We start from the raw sequence: 22,234 nt of genomic DNA, 5'->3' as shown, positions 1-22,234 counted from the left end.
ACTGTTACTGGCAGACCCTCATGGACTGTTACTGGCAGACCCCCATAGACTGTTACTGGCAGACCCTCATAGACTGTCACTGGCAGACCACCATAGACTGTTACTGGCAGACCACCATAGACTGTTACTGGCAGACCACCATAGACTGTTACTGGCAGACCACCATAGACTGTTACTGGCAGACCCTCATGGACTGTTACTGGCAGACCCCCATAGACTGTTACTGGCAGACCCTCATAGACTGTTACTGGCAGACCCTCATAGACTGTTACTGGCAGACCCTCATAGACTGTTACTGGCAGACCACCATAGACTGTTACTGGCAGACCCCCATAGATTGTTACTGGCAGACTCCAATAGACTGCTACTGGTAGACCCCTATAGACTGTTACTGGCAGACCCTCATAGACTGTTACTGGCAGACCACCATAGACTGATACTGGCAGACCCCCATAGACTGCTACTGGCAGACCACCATAGACTGTTACTGGCAGACCCCCATAGACTGTTACTGGCAGACCCCCATAGACTGTTACTGGCAGACCCCCATAGACTGTTACTGGCAGACCACCATAGACTGTTACTGGCAGACCCCCATAGACTGTTACTGGCAGACCCTCATGGACTGTTACTGGCAGACCCTCATAGACTGTTACTGGCAGACCCCCATAGACTGTTACTGGCAGACCCTCATGGACTGTTACTGGCAGACCCTCATGGACTGTTACTGGCAGACCCCCATAGACTGTTACTGGCAGACCCTCATGGACTGTTACTGGCAGACCCCCATAGACTGTTACTGGCAGACCCTCATAGACTGTTACTGGCAGACCACCATAGACTGTTACTGGCAGACCACCATAGACTGTTACTGGCAGACTACCATAGACTGTTACTGGCAGACCACCATAGACTGTTACTGGCAGACCCCCATAGACTGTTACTGGCAGACCCCCATAGACTGTTACTGGCAGACCCCCATAGACTGTTACTGGCAGACCCTCATAGACTGTTACTGGCAGACCCTCATAGACTGTTACTGGCAGACCACCATAGACTGTTACTGGCAGACCACCATAGACTGTTACTGGCAGACCCTCATAGACTGTTACTGGCAGACCCCCATAGACTGTTACTGGCAGACCACCATAGACTGTTACTGGCAGACCACCATAGACTGATACTGGCAGACCCCCATAGACTGTTACTGGCAGACCACCATAGACTGTTACTAGCAGACCCCTATAGACTGTTACTGGCAGACCCTCATAGACTGTTACTGGCAGACCCTCATGGACTGTTACTGGCAGACCACCGTAGACTGTTACTGGCAGACCCCCATAGACTGTTACTGGCAGACCCCCATAGACTGTTACTGGCAGACCCTCATAGACCATTACTGGCAGACCCCCATAGACTGTTACTAGCAGACTCTTGAGACTGCTAGTGCCAGAACACAGCAGGGACAATACAGAGAGAGCTTCTATATTATTCAGTTTGTCACCTTGTATGTTATTCACTTTATCACCTTGTATGTTCTTCAGTTTATCACCTTGTATGTCAGTGTTTCCCAAACTCAGTCCTAGGGTTTTGTTCTAACACTACACAGCTGATTCCAATAATCAACTCATCATCATGCTTTGATTATTTGGGTCAGCTGTGTACAGTAGTGCTAGGGAATAACAAACAGAAGGTGCCCCCCTTGGGGTCCCCAGGACTGTGTTTGGGAACTAGAGGTAGAGTATAGGTAGTTAGAGGTCAATCCCCTGTCAATCAATTGCAAGAAAATGAGCTTTAAAACTGCAAAATGTTCTTTTCACCCCATGACAAAATGTGCAGAGTTGCAGGAAATAAGCTTTAACCCTGAAAAATTCTCTCCACCAACAAGAGGGGTGTGAACAGTTTGTGTCATGAACAGTGCTTGTGCCCATAGAAATAGATGCAACATGCACAACGAGGCGCCGGATTTTCACCAATGCTGGAAAGGGGATTGTACAACTGAATACCTTCAACTGAAATGTGTCTTCCGCATGGTCTTCCCTGTGGCTCAGTTTTTAGAGCATGGTGTGTGCAACGCCAGGGTTTTGGGTTCGATTCCCACGGGGGGCCAGTACAAAAACAAAATGCATGAAATGAAATGTATGTATTGACTACTGTAAGTCGCTCTGGATAAGAGCGTCTACTAAAATGTAAATGTAATGTAAATGGAACTGCTGTATGTTAAATGTGTTGTATCATGTGTACAGTATGCAGGTTAACTGTATCATCTGACTAGAACTAGTCAAGCTAACTAACTGAAATGATGCTTAGTGCTGCATTAATGCTCAGTATAGGTCCCTCAAATTATAATCTATACCTCGAAGCCAGTTCCACCACTTTTCTTTCATTCTTCCCCTCTAATCAGGGAGTGGGGCTGATTTAGACCTGGGATACCAGGTGGGTGCAAGTAATTTTCAGGTACACTCTTAGAAAAAAGATTTCCAATAGGGTTCTTCGGCTGTCCCCATAGAAGAACCTCATTTCGTTCCAGGTAGAAACCTTTTGGTTCCAGGTAGAACTATTTTGGGTTCCATGTAGAACCCTCTGTGGTTTTACATGGAACCCAAAAGGGTTCTACATGGAACCAAAAAATGGTTCTTCAAAGGGTTCTCCTATGGGGACAGACAAAGAACCCGTTTAGGTTTTAGATAGCACATTTTTAACAGAAAAGCAGCAGTTGTACACCCCGTCAAAGGTTCAGATCTGTTTTCTGATCTATTTCTTGATTCCATTCCCTTCCACCACTAAATATGTTATAGAAACTAGTGTTCACTGATGATCATCCTAAAGAATACATCATGTGGCACACACCGTCATTACTACATCCTCTCAGTTCATTGGTTCCTTTAAGACAACCAGATAAAGTACATGAACGAGGGCCTCACTCAGGTGAATTGTTAGCTAAGATATTCTCAGGTTTGATAGACAATGCAGTTGAATACCAGCCATGCTAGACAGTTCATCACCAGTGTGAATGGAGGTGTGTTTGCTCTAGCAGAGTTAAATCAACACTGCCAGAACACTGAAGTGTGTAGTTTAATCACTGCACCAGAAGCGCTGGCCAAACATAGAAAGTGTGCTCGGGATTATATTTCAATCAATCTGAGGATTTGGTTCAGATTGTGTTTGGATGCTGCAGATGTGTGCAGAGATTAAGAGCACCAATGCTTGCCAGTTTTGTAAAAGATGATCATATTGTTATAATAAATGATGTTCATAGTTGATCATTCTAAATTATTCTAAAGTAGCACTGCGGATGACCACACTCTACAGCCTTGCACTCGATAAAACGTTGTGCAACACTTTTGTATGACCATTTATCCCTTCTTTTCTTTTTAATTGAATATGAACCATGTTTTCTTACCCCCCAATTCCAGAGATTAAATGAACGTGAGAGGACTCAAATGGTACAAACATAAACTACAGATGAATGAGATGAGTGTCCAGAATGAGGCAGGATGAAACAGAGTCTGAATGCAGCGTCCCAGAGGACTCTGGGACTTTAAAGCCAGGGAGAGGCGCTGTGCGGCTGGCTCTGTCACTGGGCAGTGGGCAAAGACTCTGTAGTGTGTGTAAAAGAGAGGAAGAGGGAGGGAAGGACCAACTTCTGGAGGAAGAAAGAGAAGAGGATACAGAGGGAGTGAGGGAGAGAAAGAGAGCAGGGCTAGAGAGATAGAGATTGTAATGCTACAGGCCCGAGTCTCTAATATGTAAATAGAGAGAGAACTATGGATATTCAGCCTTTAAGGGTCCCTACAGATCTCTCAACATAAAATGGGTTTAGAAGGTCAGGTTCAAAGGCTTTGCCCCACAGTCAGCACTTCAAATAGGCCAACAACATCAAGAGATACCTAAGAATAAGTGTCTGTTCCCAACCAGCTCTTATAAGACACATCTACATTTAGTCATTTAGCAGACACTCTCATCCAGAACTATCTGTGAATACAAAACATTTGTTGTATGTATTGGAAGCTAACAATGATCCTGACACCAAAGGAAAATAGAGAATTCCAGAAATATCAGATGTTTTTCTTTAACTGTCATGATTTAGATCCCTACAGAGATGTTGTTTAAAGGGTTGGGGGGAAATCAATTAATCACAATGGCTACTTTCTCCTGGGTTGGGACAGTGCTCCCCTAAGGCGATGTTACCACGGTGACCGAAAATCTCAGGAGAGTCTGACTCACTTGACTGGTTTGGATGAATATGAGAGAGGGATCAATCAAAGCTTCAAGTTCCTTTGCGTACACATCACTGACAAACTGAAATGGACCACCTACACAGACAGTGTGGTGAAGAAGGCACAACAGAGCCTCTTCAACCTCAGGAGGCTAAAGAAATTTGGCTTGTCACCTAAAACCCTCACAAACTTTTACAGATGCACAATTGAAAACATCCTGTTGGGCTGTATCACTGCTTGGTACGGCAACTGCACCGCCACCGCAAGGCTCTCCAGAGGGTGGTGCGATCTGCCCAGCGCATTACCGGGGGCAAACTACCCGCCCTCCATGACACCTACAGCACCCGATGTCACAGGAAGGTCAAAAAGATCATCAAGGACATCAACCACCCGAGCCACTGCCTGTTCACCCCACTATCATCCAGAAGGCGAGGTCAGTACAGGTGCATCAAAGCTAGGATCGAGAGACTAAAACACAGCTTCAATCTCAAGGCCATCAGACTGTTAAACAGCCATCACTAGCACATTAGAGGCTGCTGCCTATAGGCATAGACTAGAAATCACTGGCCACTTTAAGGAATGGAACACTAGTTACTTTAATAATGTTTACATATCTGGCATTTCTCATCTCATATGTATATACAGTATTCTATACTATTCTACTGTATCTTAGTCACTTAATAATGTTTACATATCTGGCATTACTCATCTCATGTGTATATACTGTATTCTATACTATTCTACGGTATCTCATTCACTTAATAATGTTTACAGATCTTGCATTACTCATCTCATATGTATATACTTATTCTATACTATTCTACGGTATGTCATTCACTTAATAATGTTTACATATCTTGCATTACTCATCTCATATGTATATACTGTTTTCTAAACTATTCTACTGTATTTTAGTCCGTTCCGCTCTGACATCGCTCGTCCATATGTACAGTATATAGTCTTAATTCATTCCTTTGTGTGTATTGGGTGTATGTTGTGTAATTTGTTAGATATTACTTGTTAGATATTACTGCACTGTCGGAGCTAGAAGCACAAGCATTTCGCTACACCCGCAATAACATCTGCTAATCACGTGTATGTGACCAATACAATTCGAAGGTGCTGAACAAATGACATAATAATGAATATAGTAATAAATATCTATATAGCAGTAAATGGGTGCTTGTTTCAGTCAGAAGTATGTTCTGCTTCCTATAGGTCATTTAATATACCCAGAAATGTATTGTGTTTTATTTCATGGTGTATTGGTTTTTCGTATTGTGTGTGAAGTTGACTGGGTCTCCATTAGACCCTTAGGAAACTCCTTTCACAGACCAGTAAGTAGTGAGCCTTGTGGGAAGAAGGTGTGAATTGCGTGAAATGACTCTCATTGGCTTAGAAAGGTCACAGAGGATAAATCGATTTGAAGTTGAAGGTGGTGAAACTAGGAGAGAGAGAGTGTGTGTGTGTGTCTGTGTTTGTGTGTGTGTCACTGCTCTTCAGTAGTCCTCTGCCGAGCCATCGCGCCTTTCCTGTCAACCCCACCCTAACCAGGATGGACTCTCTAAGGTCATGATGGGGTGCAACTCAATAGTCTAAATATAGTCTAAATATGCCTCCTCTCCTTTGTATCTTTCCCTTCATCCACGCTCATGTGGAAGAAGAAGATGTTACTGTAGATCATAATTATACAGACAAGACAGTGATCATCAATGCCTAAACCATATGTAAGACCTGACTGAGGTAAATAAAAAACTAAGTGGGACAAGAGATTTCTATTCATGCCAAAATGTTCAATGTCTATTTCCCTTTTCAAACTACTGGGCTGAACCGAGCTGAGCTGAGCTGAGCAAAGCTGAGCTTTAGTGCTTCACTGAGCTGGTTACATATCCACCATTGTTGCTAAAGTAGAACCATTCTGTAAAGGACAAGGTGAAATGAAAATATCTGAGACAGCACAGTAAAGTTTGGGTCGACACGGTGGTGTGAAAGGGTATGAGTGGTGTAGCTGATTCCAGATAACAGAATCATCTTGTTAATAAACACATCACACATAGGAAGATTGACAGAGTGTGTTTCTAGCAGGAGCCTGTAGGGAGAGTGAGAGAACTGTACAGGGACATAGAGAGAGAGAGAGAGAGAGAGAGAGAGCAGAGACAGAGACAGAGACAGAGACAGAGACAGAGACAGAGACAGAGAGAGAATGACAGAAAAGGAGAGGGAGAGAGAGGATAGAGAGTGAGAGAGAGAGAGAGAGAGAGAGAGGGAGAAAAGGAGAGGGAGAGAGAGGATAGAGAGAGAGAGAGAGAGAGAGAGAGACAGAGAGAGAGAGACAGAGAGAGAGAAAGAGAGAGAGAAAGAGAGAGAGAGAGAGACAGAGAGAGAGAGAGAGAAGGAGAGGGAGAGAGAGGACAGAGAGAGAGAGAGAGAGAGAGAGAGAGAGAGAGAGAGAGAGAGAGAGAGAGGATAGAGAGAGAGAGAGAGAGAGAGAGAGAGAGAGATAGAGAAAAGGAGAGGGAGAGAGAGGATAGAGAGTGTGAGAGAGAGAGAGAGAGAGAGAGAGAGAGAGAGAGAAAGAGAAAATGAGAGGGAGAGAGAGGATAGAGAGTGAGAGAGAGAGAGAAAGAAAGAGAGAGAGAGAGACAGAGAGAGAGAAAGAGAGAGACGTAGAAGTGTCTACCTCGGTCATCTCTAACCAAAAGAACATGCCAGGTCCCATTACTGAGAGCTACTCCAAGCTCACACAAACTTTCAATTATATTTTTTATCTGTCAGTGTTGTGTGTTTGTTATGCTCTTATCAGTGTCACCTGTGCTAATTAGTAATTCAGCTTGTTGCCATTTGTTGTTACAATTCAATTGGTCAACTGCATTTCGGACAATTACAACTATTGTCAACTTGCCTTAACCTGTAGGACAGAAGAGAGACTGCTACTTCTTTTGTGGAAAATCATTCTCTGTGCTTTCAAGATAATGCAGGAGCAGTCAATAGCTTACGTTGCTTGTGCCCCCCTTCTCTCCCTCCTCCTTCCTCTCCTCCTCTCCCTCATTCTCTCCCTCCCTCGTCTGTGACTAGAATACTAATACTGAGCTGCCTGGTAGAGTGGTGCATAGGCATCATGGCCGTCTCGACTGTCTCAGGCATGTGCAAAACCTAGCCTCTCATGGAGGACAATGGCAATTCAATATAAAGCAAATGCTTCATTATTATTGGCTTTGGAATTTTGGCACTTCGGCTTTGAACTGCCATTTGGTTTCAAATGGAAATCTGCAGATGAATACAATCATTATGCTAACAAGGGGCTGAAGGAAGCTCACTTCACTTGTGATTGGCTATCAACTGAAGTGTGTACTAAGGTCTGAAGGGTCTTACCCAAAAGATTGTGGTTCCTCAAATAAATTGTTGATTTTGCTGGACAGATGGAATCATTATCAGTGTAGCCTAATCATTCCCCAATTTTTTGATAAATCGATTGCCTCTGTATATTTCTCATACATCTCTTTTCCTCATTTTAGTATTACATCATCCATAGAATATTTTCTGAAGAGTGTGCATGGAGGACTGAAACAGCTAGACAGCCCCAGTTCCTGAGAAAAGAGATCCAGATCATACCATTCCCAGGTCCGAGTCTTCATACCTGTAGTATGGTGGGAGAAAGATACAGTACATGTCACGTCCTGACCAGTATAAAGGGTTATTTGTTATTGTAGTTTGGTCAGGGCGTGGCAGGGGTGTGTTTGTTTTGTGTTGTCGGGGGTTTTTGGGTATTGTTCTATGTTTTGTATTTCTATGTTCTTTCTATGTTGTGTATTTCTTTGTGTTGGCCTGGTATGGCTCTCAATCAGGAACAGCTGTACATCGTTGTTGCTGATTGGGAGCCATACTTAGGTAGCCATACTTAGATAACACTTTTTCCACCTGTCTTTTGTGGGAAGTTATTTTTGCACTGCTATGGTTAGCCTGCAGAACTGTTTAGCTGTTGTTCGTTTTTTTTCCGTTTTCTTGTTTTGTGTCGTGTTCTCAATAAAGTAAATATGAGCATTCACGTACCCGCTGCATTTTGGTCCAATCCTTACGACGGCCGTGACAGTACATCTATGCTTCCACACTGGTACCATTTTTTTATTTACTTTTTATTTCACCTTTATTTAACCAGGTAGGCCAGTTGAGAACAAGTTATCATTTACAACTGCGACCTGGCCAAGATAAAGCATAGCAGTGCGACAAAAACAACACAGAGTTACACATGGGATAAACAAACTTACAGTCAATAACACAATAGAAACATCTGTGTACAGTGTGTGCAAATGAAGTAAGGAGGTAAGGCAATAAATAGGCCAATAGTGGCAAGGTAATTACAATTTAGCAATTTACACTGGAGTGATATATGTGCAGATGAGGATGTGCAAGTAGAAATACTGGTGTGCAAAAAAGCAAAAAAACAAAAACAAATGGGGATGAGGTAGGTAGTTGGTTGGATGGGCTATTTACAGATGGGCTGTATACAGCTGTTGCGATCGGTAAACTGCTCTGACAGCTGACGCTTAAAGTTAGTGAGGGAAATATAAGTCTCCAACTTCAGTGATTTTTGCAATTCGTCCCAGTCATTGGCAGCAGAGAACTGAAAGGAAAGGCAGCCAAAGGTGATGTTGGCTTTGGGGATGACCAGTGAAATATACATGCTGGAGCGCGTGCTACGGGTGGGTGTTGCTCTGTGACCAGTGAGCTGAGATAAGGTGGAGCTTTACCTAGCAAAGACTTATAGATGACCTGGAGCCAGTGGGTTTGGCGACGAGTATGTAGCGAGGACCAGCCAACGAGAGCATACAGGTCGCAGTGGTTGGTAGTATATGGGGCTTTGGTGACAAAACAGCACTGTGATAGACTGCATCAAATTTGCTATTTTGTAAATGACATCGCCGATGTCAAGGATCAGTAGGATAGTCATTTTTACGAGGGTATGTTTGGCGGCATGAGTGAAGGTGGCTTTGTTGCGAAATAGGAAGCCAATTCTAGATTTAATTTTGGATTGGAGATGCTTAATGTGAGTCTGGAAGGAGAGTTTACAGTCTTGCCAGACACCAAGTTATTTATAGTTGTCCACATATTCTAAGTCAGAACCGTCCAGATTAGTGATGCTAGTCAGGCAGGCGGGTGCAGGCAGCGATCGGTTGAAGAGCATGCATTTAGTTTGATTAGCATTTAAGAGCAGTTGGAGGCCACGGAAGGAGTGTTGTATGGCGTTGAAGCTCGTTTGGAGGTTTGTTAACACAGTGTCCAAAGAAGAGCCAGATGTATACAGAAGGGTGTCGTCTGCGTAGAGGTGGATCAGAGAATCACCCGCAGCAAGAGCAACATCATTGATATATACAGAGAAAAGAGTCGGCCCGAGAATTTAACCCTGTCGCACCCCCATAGAGACTGCCAGAGGTCCGGACAACAGGCCCTCCTATTTGACACACTTAACTCTATCTGAGAAGTAGTTGGTGAACCAGGCGAGGCAGTCATTTGAGAAACCAAGGCTGTTGAGTCTGCCGATAAGAATACGGTGATTGACAGAGTCAAAAGCCTTGGCCAGATCGATGAAGTCGGCTGCACAGCAATGTCTCTTATCGATGGAGGTTATGATATCGTTTAGGACCTTGAGCGTGGCTGAGGTGCACCCATGACCAGCTCAGAAACCAGATTGCATAGCGGAGAAGGTAGCGGTGGGATTCGAAATGGTTGGTGATCTATTTGTTGACTTGGCTTTCGAAGACTTTAGAAAGGCAGGGCAGGATGAATATAGGTCTGTAACAGTTTGGGTCTAGAGTGTCACCCCCTTTGAAGAGGGGGATGACCGCGGCCGCTTTCCAATCTTTAGGAATCTCAGATGATACGAAAGAGAGGTTGAACAGACTAGTAATAGGGGTTGCATCAATGTTGGCAGATCATTTTAGGAAGAGAGGCTCAAGATTGTCTAGCCCAGTTGATTTGTAGGGATCCAGATTTTGCAGCTCTTTCAGAACATCAGCTGTCTGGATTTGGGTGAAAGGAGAAGCGCGGGGGGGGGGGGCTTGGGCCAGTTGTTGCTGGGGGTGCAGAGCTGTTGGCCGGGGTTGGGGTAGCCAGGTGGAAAGCATGGCCAGCCGTAGAGAAATGCTTATTGAAATTCTGGATTATCGTGGATTTATCAGTGGTGACAGTGTTTCCTAGTCTCAGTGCAGTGGGCAGCTGGGAGGAGGTGCTCTTATTCTCCATGGACTTTAGTGTCCCAAAACGTTTTGGAATTAGTGCTGCAGGATGCATTTTTCTGTTTGAAAAAGATAGTCTTTGCTTTCCTAACTGACTGTGTGTATTGGTTCCTGACTTCCCTGAAAGTTGCATATCGCGGGGACAATTAGAAGCTAGTGCAGTATGCCACAGGGTGTTTTTGTGCTGGTCAAGGGCAGTCAGGTCTGGAGTGAACCAAGGGCTATATCTGTTCTTAGTTCTACATTTTTTGAAGGGTGCATGCTTATTTCAGATGGTGTGGAAAGCACTTTTAAAGAACAACCAGGCAACCTCTACTGACGAGATTAGGCCAATATCCTTCCAGGATACCCGGGCCAGGTCGATTAGAAACCATTTATCAGTACCGTTTGACATTAATAATAATAATACATCTAATTTAATTTAGAAAGTTTTTCAATGAAAAGCCAATCTCAAAGTGCTACAGTGAGTGCATTTAAAATAAATAACAACAAGAGATGTAGAGATGTAAAATAAGGACACCTAGACAGGACCACTGACTCAACTAGACAGGACTGCTGACACACCTAGACAGGACCACTGACTCAACTAGATAGGACTGCTGACTCAATTAGACAGGACTACTGACACACCTAGACAGGACCATTGACTCAACTAGACAGGACTGCTGACACACCTAGACAGGACCACTGACACACCTAGACAGGACCACTGACTCAACTCGATATGACCACTGACTCAACTAGACAGGACCGCTGACACAAATAACACAGCTGACGCTACATGGTACAAGGATACCAAGGAACACAGCTATATCAGTCGAGGTCCTTCCTCACCAGATATCACCAGATATCCAGTTTGGTTGAGTGTTACCTTTTTGATTCAGCTAAAGCAGATCCTGTCACGCCCTGATCTGTTTCACCTGTCCTTGTGATTGTCTCCACCCCCTCCAGGCGTCGCTTATTTTCCCCAGTGTATTTATCCCTGTGTTTCTTGTCTCTCTGTGCCAGTTCGTCTTGCATGTTTCCAAGTCAACCAGTGGGTTTCCTGTTCTCCTGCTTTTTGCATTCTCCTTTTTCTAGTCTTCCCAGTTTTGACCCTTGCCTGTTTCTGGATCTTGTATCCACCTGCATGACTATTCTGCCTGCCTTGACCACGAGTCTGTCTGCCACTCTGTACCTCCTGGACTGGTCTGGTTTTGACCTTTTTGCCTGTCCACGACCATTCTCTTGCCTACCCCTTTGGATTAATAAAGATCGTAAGACTCCTGTGCCTCTGTGTGCCTCCTGTGTCTGCATCTGGGTCTCGCCTTGCGCCGTGATAGATCTAGTTTAAAGCAGTACTTAGGAATGTTTGTTTGCTCTGTGAGATTTCTGTCTTGCAGCATGTGGAGTGGTCGCAGTGACAGAAACAGAAAGGTTTTCGCCTACTGACTAACATGTCTGTATTTATCCCTCACTGCCAAACATACATCTGAAAAATGGACTCATTCATTTATCAAGAGTCAGAATTGCAACATAGTGTTTACTGGAACAGCACTAGTGACTATAGATTACCTGCATGACTATGCTTTAACCATTGGTTGATCCATGAATACCCCACTGCCTTACAGACAGATTCCCCCAGGCTAAGGTTCTCTCTGGCATGGAAGGCTGGCTAGTCTTGGTAGGGACCATGGAGGATCACGGAGGGCAGGGGGAGATGGCACTGGCCCTCTGTTGTGGAACATATGTCCTGAAAGGGAGCCAGCTTCCTTCTTGCTATAGACCCAGATATATTTTCATTCTGCCACACTACATTAGAGGAGCCACACACATATATATACACACACACACTCACACACTCACACTCACACTCACACACACACACACAGACACTCGATTCTACTGTAAAGGGGTTAATATCAGTCTACTGTAAAGGGGGTTAATATAAGTCTACTGTAAAGGGGGTTAATATCAGTCTACTGTAAAGAGGTTAATATCAGTCTACTGTAAAGGGGGTTAATATAATTCTACTGTAAAGGGGTTAATATCAGTCTACTGCAAAGGGGTTAATATCAGTCTACTGTAAAGGGGGTTAATATCAGTCTACAGTCTACTGTAAAGGGTTAATATCAGTCTACTGTAAAGAGGTTAATATAAGTCTACTGTAAAGAGGTTAATATCAGTCTACTGTAAAGAGGATAATACAGTCTACTGTAAAGGGGTTAATATCAGTCTACTGTAAAGAGGTTAATATCAGTCTACTGTAAAGGGGTTAATATCAGTCTACTGTACAGGGGGTTAATATCAGTCTACTGTAAAGGAGATTCATATCAGTCTACTGTAAAGGGGTTAATATCAGTCTACTGTAAAGGGGTTAATATCAGTATACTGTAAAGAGGTTAATACAGTCTACTGTAAAGAGGTTAATATCAGTCTACTGTAAAGGGGGTTAATATCAGTCTACTGTAAAGGGTTAATATCAGTCTACTGTAAAGAGGTTAATAGCAGTCTACTGTAAAGGGGGTTAATATCAGTCTACTGTAAAGGGGTTAATATCAGTCTACTGTAAAGGAGATTCATATCAGTCTACTGTAAAGGGGATAATACAGTCTACTGTAAAGGGGTTCATATCAGTCTACTGTAAAAGGGGTTAATATCAGTCTACTGTAAAGAGGTTAATATCAGTCTACTGTAAAGAGGTTAATATCAGTCTACTGTAAAGGGGATAATACAGTCTACTGTAAAGGGTTAATATCAGTCTACTGTAAAGAGGTTAATATCAGTCTACTGTAAAGGGGATAATACAGTCTACTGTAAAGGGTTAATATCAGTCTACTGTAAAGAGGTTAATATCAGTCTACTGTAAAGAGGTTAATATCAGTCTAGTCTACTGTAAAGGGGTTAATATAAGTCTACTGTAAAGGGGTTAATATCAGTCTACTGTAAAGGGGATATTATCAGTCTAAGGTAAAGGGGATAATACAGTCTACTGTAAAGGGATAATACAGTCTACTGTAAAAAGGGTTAATATCAGTCTACTGTAAAGGGGTTAATATCAGTCTACTGTAAAGGGTTAATATCAGTCTACTGTAAAGGGGTTAATATCAGTCTACTGTAAAGGGGATACTACAGTCTACTGTAAAGGGGGTTAATATCAGTCTCCTGTAAAGAGGGTTAATATCAGTCTACTGTAAAGGGGTTAATATCAGGCTACTGTAAATGGGTTAATATCAGTCTACTGTAAAGGGGTTAATATCAGTCTACTGTAAAGGGATAATACAGTCTACTGTAAAGAGGTTAATATCAGTCTACTGTAAACGGGGTTAATATCAGTCTACTGTAAAGGGGATAATATCAGTCTACTGTAAAGGGGATAATACAGTCTACTGTAAAGAGGTTAATATCAGTCTACTGTAAAGGGGATAATATCAGTCTACTGTAAAGGGTTAATATCAGTCTACTGTAAAGGGGGTTAATATCAGTCTACTGTAAAGAGGTTAATATCAGTCTACTGTAAAGGGGATAATACAGTATACTGTAAAGGGTTAATATCAGTCTACTGTAAAGAGGTTAATATCAGTCTACTGTAAAGAGGTTAATATCAGTCTACTGTAAAGGGGATAATACAGTCTACTGTAAAGGGTTAATATCAGTCTACTGTAAAGAGGTTAATATCAGTCTACTGTAAAGAGGTTAATATCAGTCTTATGTAAAGGGGTTAATATCAGTCTACTGTAAAGGGGTTAATATCAGTCTACTGTAAAGGGGTTAATATAAGTCTACTGTAAAGGGGATAATACAGTCTACTGTAAAGGGGGTTAATATCAGTCTCCTGTAAATAGGGTTAATATCAGTCTACTGTAAAGGGGTTAATATCAGTCTACTGTAAAGGGTTAATATCAGTCTTATGGAAAGGGGTTAATATCAGTCTACTGTAAAGGGGATAATACAGTCTACTGTAAAGGGGGTTGAATATCAGTCTCCTGTAAAGAGGGTTAATATCAGTCTACTGTAAAGGGGGTTAATATCAGTCTACTGTAAAGGGGTTAATATCAGTCTACTGTAAAGGGGTTAATATCAGTCTACTGTAAAGAGGATAATACAGTCTACTGTAAAGGGGTTAATATCAGTCTACTGTAAAGGGGTTAATATCAGTCTACTGTAAAGGGGGTTAATATCAGTCTACTGTAAAGGGGATAATACAGTCTACTGTAAAGGGGTTAATATCAGTCTACTGTAAAGGGGTTAATATCAGTCTACTGTAAAGGGGGTTAATATCAGTCTACTGGAAAGAGGTTAATATCAGTCTACTGTAAAGGGGGTTAATATCAGTCTACTGTAAAGGGGTTAATATCAGTCTACTGTAAAGGGGTTAATATCAGTCTACTGTAACGGGGATAATACAGTCTACTGTAAAGGGTTAATATCAGTCTACTGTAAAGAGGTTAATATCAGTCTACTGTAAAGAGGTTAATATCAGTCTACTGTAAAGGGGATAATACAGTCTACTGTAAAGGGTTAATATCAGTCTACTGTAAAGAGGTTAATATCAGTCTACTGTAAAGAGGTTAATATCAGTCTACTGTAAAGAGGATAATACAGTCTACTGTAAAGGGGTTAATATCAGTCTACTGTAAAGGGGTTAATATCAGTCTACTGTAAAGAGGTTAATATCAGTCTACTGTAAAGGGGGTTAATATCAGTCTACTGTAAAGGGGTTAATATCAGTCTACTGTAAAGGGGTTAATATCAGTCTACTGTAACGGGGATAATACAGTCTACTGTAAAGGGTTAATATCAGTCTACTGTAAAGGGGATAATATCAGTCTAAGGTAAAGGGGATAATACAGTCTACTGTAAAGGGATAATACAGTCTACTGTAAAAAGGGTTAATATCAGTCTACTGTAAAGGGGTTAATATCAGTCTACTGTAAAGGGTTAATATCAGTCTACTGTAAAGGGGTTAATATCAGTCTACTGTAAAGGGGGTTAATATCAGTCTCCTGTAAAGAGGGTTAATATCAGTCTACTGTAAAGGGGTTAATATCAGGCTACTGTAAAGAGGGTTAATATCAGTCTACTGTAAAGGGATAATACAGTCTACTGTAAAAAGGGATAATAGCAGTCTACTGTAAAGGGGTTAATATCAGTCTACTGTAAAGGGGATAATACAGTCTACTGTAAAGGGAGTTAATATCAGTCTACTGTAAAGAGGGTTAATATCAGTCTACTGTAAAGGGATAATACAGTCTACTGTAAAGGGTTAATATCAGTCTCTTGGAAAGGGGGTTAATATCAGTCTACTGTAAAGAGGTTAATATCAGTCTACTGTAAAGGGGGTTAATATCAGTCTACTGTAAAGGGGATAATATCAGTCTACTGTAAAGGGAATAATACAGTCTACTGTAAAGAGGTTAATATCAGTCTACTGTAAAGGGGGTTAATATCAGTCTACTGTAAAGGGGTTAATATCAGTCTACTATAAAGGGTGTTAATATCAGTCTACTGTAAAGGGGGTTAATATCAGTCTACTGTAAAGGGGATAATATCAGTCTACTGTAAAGGGGATAATACAGTCTACTGTAAAGGGGGTTTATATCAGTCTACTGTAAAGAGGTTAATATCAGTCTACTGTAAAGGGGATAATATCAGTCTACTGTAAAGGGTTAATATCGGTCTACTGTAAAGGGGATAATATCAGTCTACTGTAAAGGGGGTTAATATCAGTCTACTTTAAAGGGGATAATATCAGTCGACTATAAAGGGGGTTAATATCAGTCTACTGTAAAGGGGTTAATATCAGTCTACTGTAAAGGGGATAATACAGTCTACTGCAAAGGTGGTTAATATCAGTCTACTGTAAAGAGGTTAATATCAGTCTACTGTAAAGGGGGTTAATATCAGTCTACTGTAAAGGGGATAATATCAGTCTACTGTAAAAGGGATAATACAGTCTACTGTAAAGAGGTTAATATCAGTCTACTGTAAAGGGGATAATATCAGTCTACTGTAAAGGGTTAATATCAGTCTACTGTAAAGGGGGTTAATATCAGTCTACTGTAAAGAGGTTAATATCAGTCTACTGTAAAGGGGATAATACAGTATACTGTAAAGGGTTAATATCAGTCTACTGTAAAGAGGTTAATATCAGTCTACTGTAAAGAGGTTAATATCAGTCTACTGTAAAGGGGATAATACAGTCTACTGTAAAGGGTTAATATCAGTCTACTGTAAAGAGGTTAATATCAGTCTACTATAAAGAGGTTAATATCAGTCTACTGTAAAGAGGATAATACAGTCTACTGTAAAGGGGTTAATATCAGTCTACTTCAAAGAGGTTAATATCAGTCTACTGTAAAGGGGTTAATATCAGTCTACTGTAAAGGGGGTTAATATCAGTCTACTGTAAAGGGGTTAATATCAGTCTACTGTAAAGGGGATAATACAGTCTACTGTAAAGGGGGTTAATATCAGTCTCCTGTAAAGAGGGTTAATATCAGTCTACTGTAAAGGGGTTAATATCAGTCTACTGTAAAGGGGTTAATATCAGTCTACTGTAAAGGGGTTAATATCAGTCTACTGTAAAGGGGTTAATATCAGTCTACTTCAAAGAGGATAATACAGTCTACTGTAAAGGTGTTAATATCAGTCTACTGTAAAGGGGATAATATCAGTCTAAGGTAAAGGGGATAATACAGTCTACTGTAAAGGGGATAATATCAGTCTACTGTAAAAAGGGTTAATATCAGTCTACTGTAAAGGGGTTAATATCAGTCTACTGTAAAGGGGTTAATATCAGTCTACTGTAAAGGGGTTAATATCAGTCTACTGTAAAGGGGGTTAATATCAGTCTACTGTAAAGAGGGTTAATATCAGTCTACTGTAAAGGGGTTAATATCAGGCTACGGTAAAGAGGGATAATATCAGTCTACTGTAAAGGGATAATACAGTCTACTGTAAAAAGGGATAATAGCAGTCTACTGTAAAGGGGTTAATATCAGTCTACTGTAAAGGGGATAATACAGTCTACTGTAAAGGGAGTTAATATCAGTCTACTGTAAAGAGGGTTAATATCAGTCTACTGTAAAGGGATAATACAGTCTACTGTAAAGGGTTAATATCAGTCTCTTGGAAAGGGGGTTAATATCAGTCTACTGTAAAGAGGTTAATATCAGTCTACTGTAAAGGGGGTTAATATCAGTCTACTGTAAAGGGGATAATATCAGTCTACTGTAAAGGGAATAATACAGTCTACTGTAAAGAGGTTAATATCAGTCTACTGTAAAGGGGGTTAATATCAGTCTACTGTAAAGGGGTTAATATCAGTCTACTATAAAGGGTGTTAATATCAGTCTACTGTAAAGGGGGTTAATATCAGTCTACTGTAAAGGGGATAATATCAGTCTACTGTAAAGGGGATAATACAGTCTACTGTAAAGGGGGTTTATATCAGTCTACTGTAAAGAGGTTAATATCAGTCTACTGTAAAGGGGATAATATCAGTCTACTGTAAAGGGTTAATATCGGTCTACTGTAAAGGGGATAATATCAGTCTACTGTAAAGGGGGTTAATATCAGTCTACTTTAAAGGGGATAATATCAGTCGACTATAAAGGGGGTTAATATCAGTCTACTGTAAAGGGGTTAATATCAGTCTACTGTAAAGGGGATAATACAGTCTACTGCAAAGGTGGTTAATATCAGTCTACTGTAAAGAGGTTAATATCAGTCTACTGTAAAGGGGGTTAATATCAGTCTACTGTAAAGGGGATAATATCAGTCTACTGTAAAAGGGATAATACAGTCTACTGTAAAGAGGTTAATATCAGTCTACTGTAAAGGGGATAATATCAGTCTACTGTAAAGGGTTAATATCAGTCTACTGTAAAGGGGGTTAATATCAGTCTACTGTAAAGAGGTTAATATCAGTCTACTGTAAAGGGGATAATACAGTATACTGTAAAGGGTTAATATCAGTCTACTGTAAAGAGGTTAATATCAGTCTACTGTAAAGAGGTTAATATCAGTCTACTGTAAAGGGGATAATACAGTCTACTGTAAAGGGTTAATATCAGTCTACTGTAAAGAGGTTAATATCAGTCTACTGTAAAGAGGTTAATATCAGTCTACTGTAAAGAGGATAATACAGTCTACTGTAAAGGGGTTAATATCAGTCTACTTCAAAGAGGTTAATATCAGTCTACTGTAAAGGGGGTTAATATCAGTCTACTGTAAAGGGGTTAATATCAGTCTACTGTAAAGGGGGTTAATATCAGTCTACTGTAAAGGGGTTAATATCAGTCTACTGTAAAGGGGATAATACAGTCTACTGTAAAGGGGGTTAATATCAGTCTCCTGTAAAGAGGGTTAATATCAGTCTACTGTAAAGGGGTTAATATCAGTCTACTGTAAAGGGGTTAATATCAGTCTACTGTAAAGGGGTTAATATCAGTCTACTGTAAAGGGGTTAATATCAGTCTACTTCAAAGAGGTTAATATCAGTCTACTGTAAAGGTGTTAATATCAGTCTACTGTAAAGGGATAATACAGTCTACTTTAAAGGGGGTTAATATCAGTCTACTGTAAAGGGGTTAATATCAGTCTACTGTAAATGGTTAATATCAGTCTACTGTAAAGGGGTTAATATCAGTATACTGTAAAGGGGATAATACAGTCTACTGTAAAGGGGGTTAATATCAGTCTCCTGTAAAGAGGGTTAATATCAGTCTACTGTAAAGGGGTTAATATCAGTCTACTGTAAAGGGGTTAATATCAGTCTACTGTAAAGGGGTTAATATCAGTCTACTGTAAAGTGATAATATCAGTCTACTGTAAAGGGGATAATACAGTCTACTGTAAAGAGGTTAATATCAGTCTGCTGTAAAGGGGGTTAATATCAGTCTACTGTAAAGGGGGATAATATCAGTCTACTGTAAAGGGGATAATATCAGTCTACTGTAAAGGGGATAATACAGTCTACTGTAAAGGGGGTTAATATCAGTCTACTGTAAAGAGGTTAATATCAGTCTACTGTAAAGGGGATAATACAGTCTACTGTAAAGGGGGTTAATATCAGTCTACTGTAAAGAGGTTAATATCAGTCTACTGTAAAGGGGGTTAATATCAGTCTACTGTAAAGGGGATAATATCAGTCTACTGTAAAGGGGATAATACAGTCTACTGTAAAGGGTTAATATCAGTCTACTGTAAAGAGGTTAACATCAGTCTACTGTAAAGAGGTTAATATCAGTCTACTGTAAAGGGGATAATACAGTCTACTGTAAAGGGGATAATACAGTCTACTGTAAAGGGGGTTAATATCAGTCTCCTGTAAAGAGGGTTAATATCAGTCTACTGTAAAGGGGTTAATATCAGTCTACTGTAAAGGGGTTAATATCAGTCTACTGTAAAGGGATAATACAGTCTACTGTAAAGGGTTAATATCAGTCTACTGTAAAGGGGTTAATATCAGTCTACTGTAAAGGGGATAATACAGTCTACTGTAAAGGGTTAATATCAGTCTACTGTAAAGGGGATAATATCAGTCTACTGTAAAGGGGGTTAATATCAGTCTACTGTGAAGGGGATAATATCAGTCTACTATAAAGGGGGTTAATATCAGTCTACTGTAAAGGGGATAATATCAGTCTACTGTAAAGGGGATAATACAGTCTACTGTAAAGGGGGTTAATATCAGTCTACTGTAAAGAGGTTAATATCAGTCTACTGTAAAGGGGGTTAATATCAGTCTACTGTAAAGGGGATAACATCAGTCTACTGTAAAGGGGATAATACAGTCTACTGTAAATAGGTTAATATCAGTCTACTGTAAAGGGGGTTAATATCAGTCTACTGTAAAGGGGTTAATATCAGTCTACTATAAAGGGGGTTAATATCAGTCTACTGTAAAGGGGATAATATCAGTCTACTGTAAAGGGGATAATATCAGTCTACTGTAAAGGGGATAATACAGTCTACTGTAAAGAGGTTAATATCAGTCTACTGTAAAGAGGTTAATATCAGTCTACTGTAAAGGGGATAATACAGTCTACTGTAAAGGGGTTAATATCAGTCTACTGTAAATGGGATAATACAGTCTACTGTAAAGAGGTTAATATCAGTCTACTGTAAAGGGGATAATACAGTCTACTGTAAAGAGGTTAATATCAGTCTACTGTAAAGGGGGTTAATATCAGTCTACTGTAAAGGGGGTTAATATCAGTCTACTGTAAAGGGGATAATACAGTCTACTGTAAAGGGGATAATACAGTCTACTGTATTAACCTCTTTACCATAACTGACTGACTGTGTCTCAAATGGAACCCTTGTTAATCTTATTTCTTATTCAGATTTTTTTAACTGCATTGTTGGTTAGGGGCTCGTAGGTAAGCGTTTCACTGTAAGGTCTACTACACCTGTTGTATTCTGCACATGTGACTAATACAATTTGATTTGAAATCAGCCTCACACACACACAGAGAGAGAGAGAGAGAGAGAGAGAGAGAGAGAGAGAGAGAGAGAGATCAGTGGTGTCTCTGTGAGGAGATGGAGAGAGAGAGAGAGAGATCAGTGGTGTCTCTGTGAGGAGATGGGAGAGAGAGAGAGAGAGATCAGTGGTGTCTGTTAGGAGATGGAGAGAGAGAGAGAGAGAGAGATCAGTGGTGTCTGTGAGGAGATGGAGAGGGAGAGAGAGAGAGAGAGAGACAGAGAGAGAGAGAGAGAGAGAGAGATCAGTGGTGTCTCTGTGAGGAGATGGAGAGAGAGAGAGAGAGAGATCAGTGGTGTCTGTTAGGAGATGGAGAGAGAGAGAGAGAGAGAGAGAGAGAGAGATCAGTGATGTCTCTGTGAGGAGATGGAGAGGGAGAGAGAGAGAGAGAGAGAGAGATCAGTGGTGTCTCTGTGAGGAGATGGAGAGAGAGAGAGAGAGATCAGTGGTGTCTGTTAGGAGATGGAGAGGAGAGAGAGAGAGAGAGAGAGAGAGATCAGTGGTGTCTGTTAGGAGATGGAGAGGGAGAGAGAGAGAGAGAGAGAGAGAGATCAGTGGTGTCTCTGTTAGGAGATGGAGAGGAGAGAGAGAGAGAGAGAGAGAGATCAGTGGTGTCTCTGTGAGGAGATGGAGAGGGAGAGAGAGAGAGAGAGATCAGTGGTGTCTGTGAGGAGATGGAGAGAGAGAGAGAGATCAGTGGTGTCTCTGTGAGGAGATGGAGAGAGAGAGAGAGATCAGTGGTGTCTCTGTGAGGAGATGGAGAGAGAGAGAGAGATCAGTGGTGTCTGTGAGGAGATGGAGAGGGAGAGAGAGAGAGAGAGATCAGTGGTGTCTGTGAGGAGATGGAGAGAGAGAGAGAGAGAGATCAGTGGTGTCTCTGTGAGGAGATGGAGAGAGAGAGAGAGATCAGTGGTGTCTCTGTGAGGAGATGGAGAGAGAGAGAGAGATCAGTGGTGTCTCTGTGAGGAGATGGAGAGAGAGAGAGAGATCAGTGGTGTCTCTGTGAGGAGATGGAGAGGGAGTGTAATGATCTGCTTCAGTGTGACAGTAGAGGTCATGCTGATGATGGACTCTGTTGGCTAGTGAGACAGCCAGGCGTTAACCGAAAACCCACATCACATCATCATTTGATTCATTCCTTATTGAGTTCATTCATTTTATTATGTCAAATCTCGGGCGGTGTCTTTGAGATGCAACCAGCAAGGAAGTGGCCAAACATGATTAAGGGGACATAGTTCCTTGTCTCCTCTTACCCACCATTTGTTGTAATTCTTTCTACTTCGGCTTGTAACGTCTAGGAGTGTTCCGTGAAA

The 22,234-nt window shown here is 41.2% G+C and overlaps 1 protein-coding gene across 1 annotated transcript in view; it reads left to right on the top strand.

Moving 5' to 3' along the window:
* LOC106587747 (microtubule-associated protein 1B) overlaps window positions 1–22,234 on the top strand; it is a 112,702-nt gene that overhangs the window by 8,431 nt on the left and 82,037 nt on the right. The window lies entirely within an intron of this gene.

The sequence above is a fragment of the Salmo salar genome, chromosome ssa26, assembly GCF_905237065.1.
Source record: "Salmo salar chromosome ssa26, Ssal_v3.1, whole genome shotgun sequence".
In the NCBI taxonomy this organism is placed as follows: Eukaryota; Metazoa; Chordata; class Actinopteri; order Salmoniformes; family Salmonidae; genus Salmo; species Salmo salar.
The sequence above is the reverse complement of the archived record's forward strand: the minus strand, read 5'-3'. Positions and strand labels throughout refer to the sequence as shown.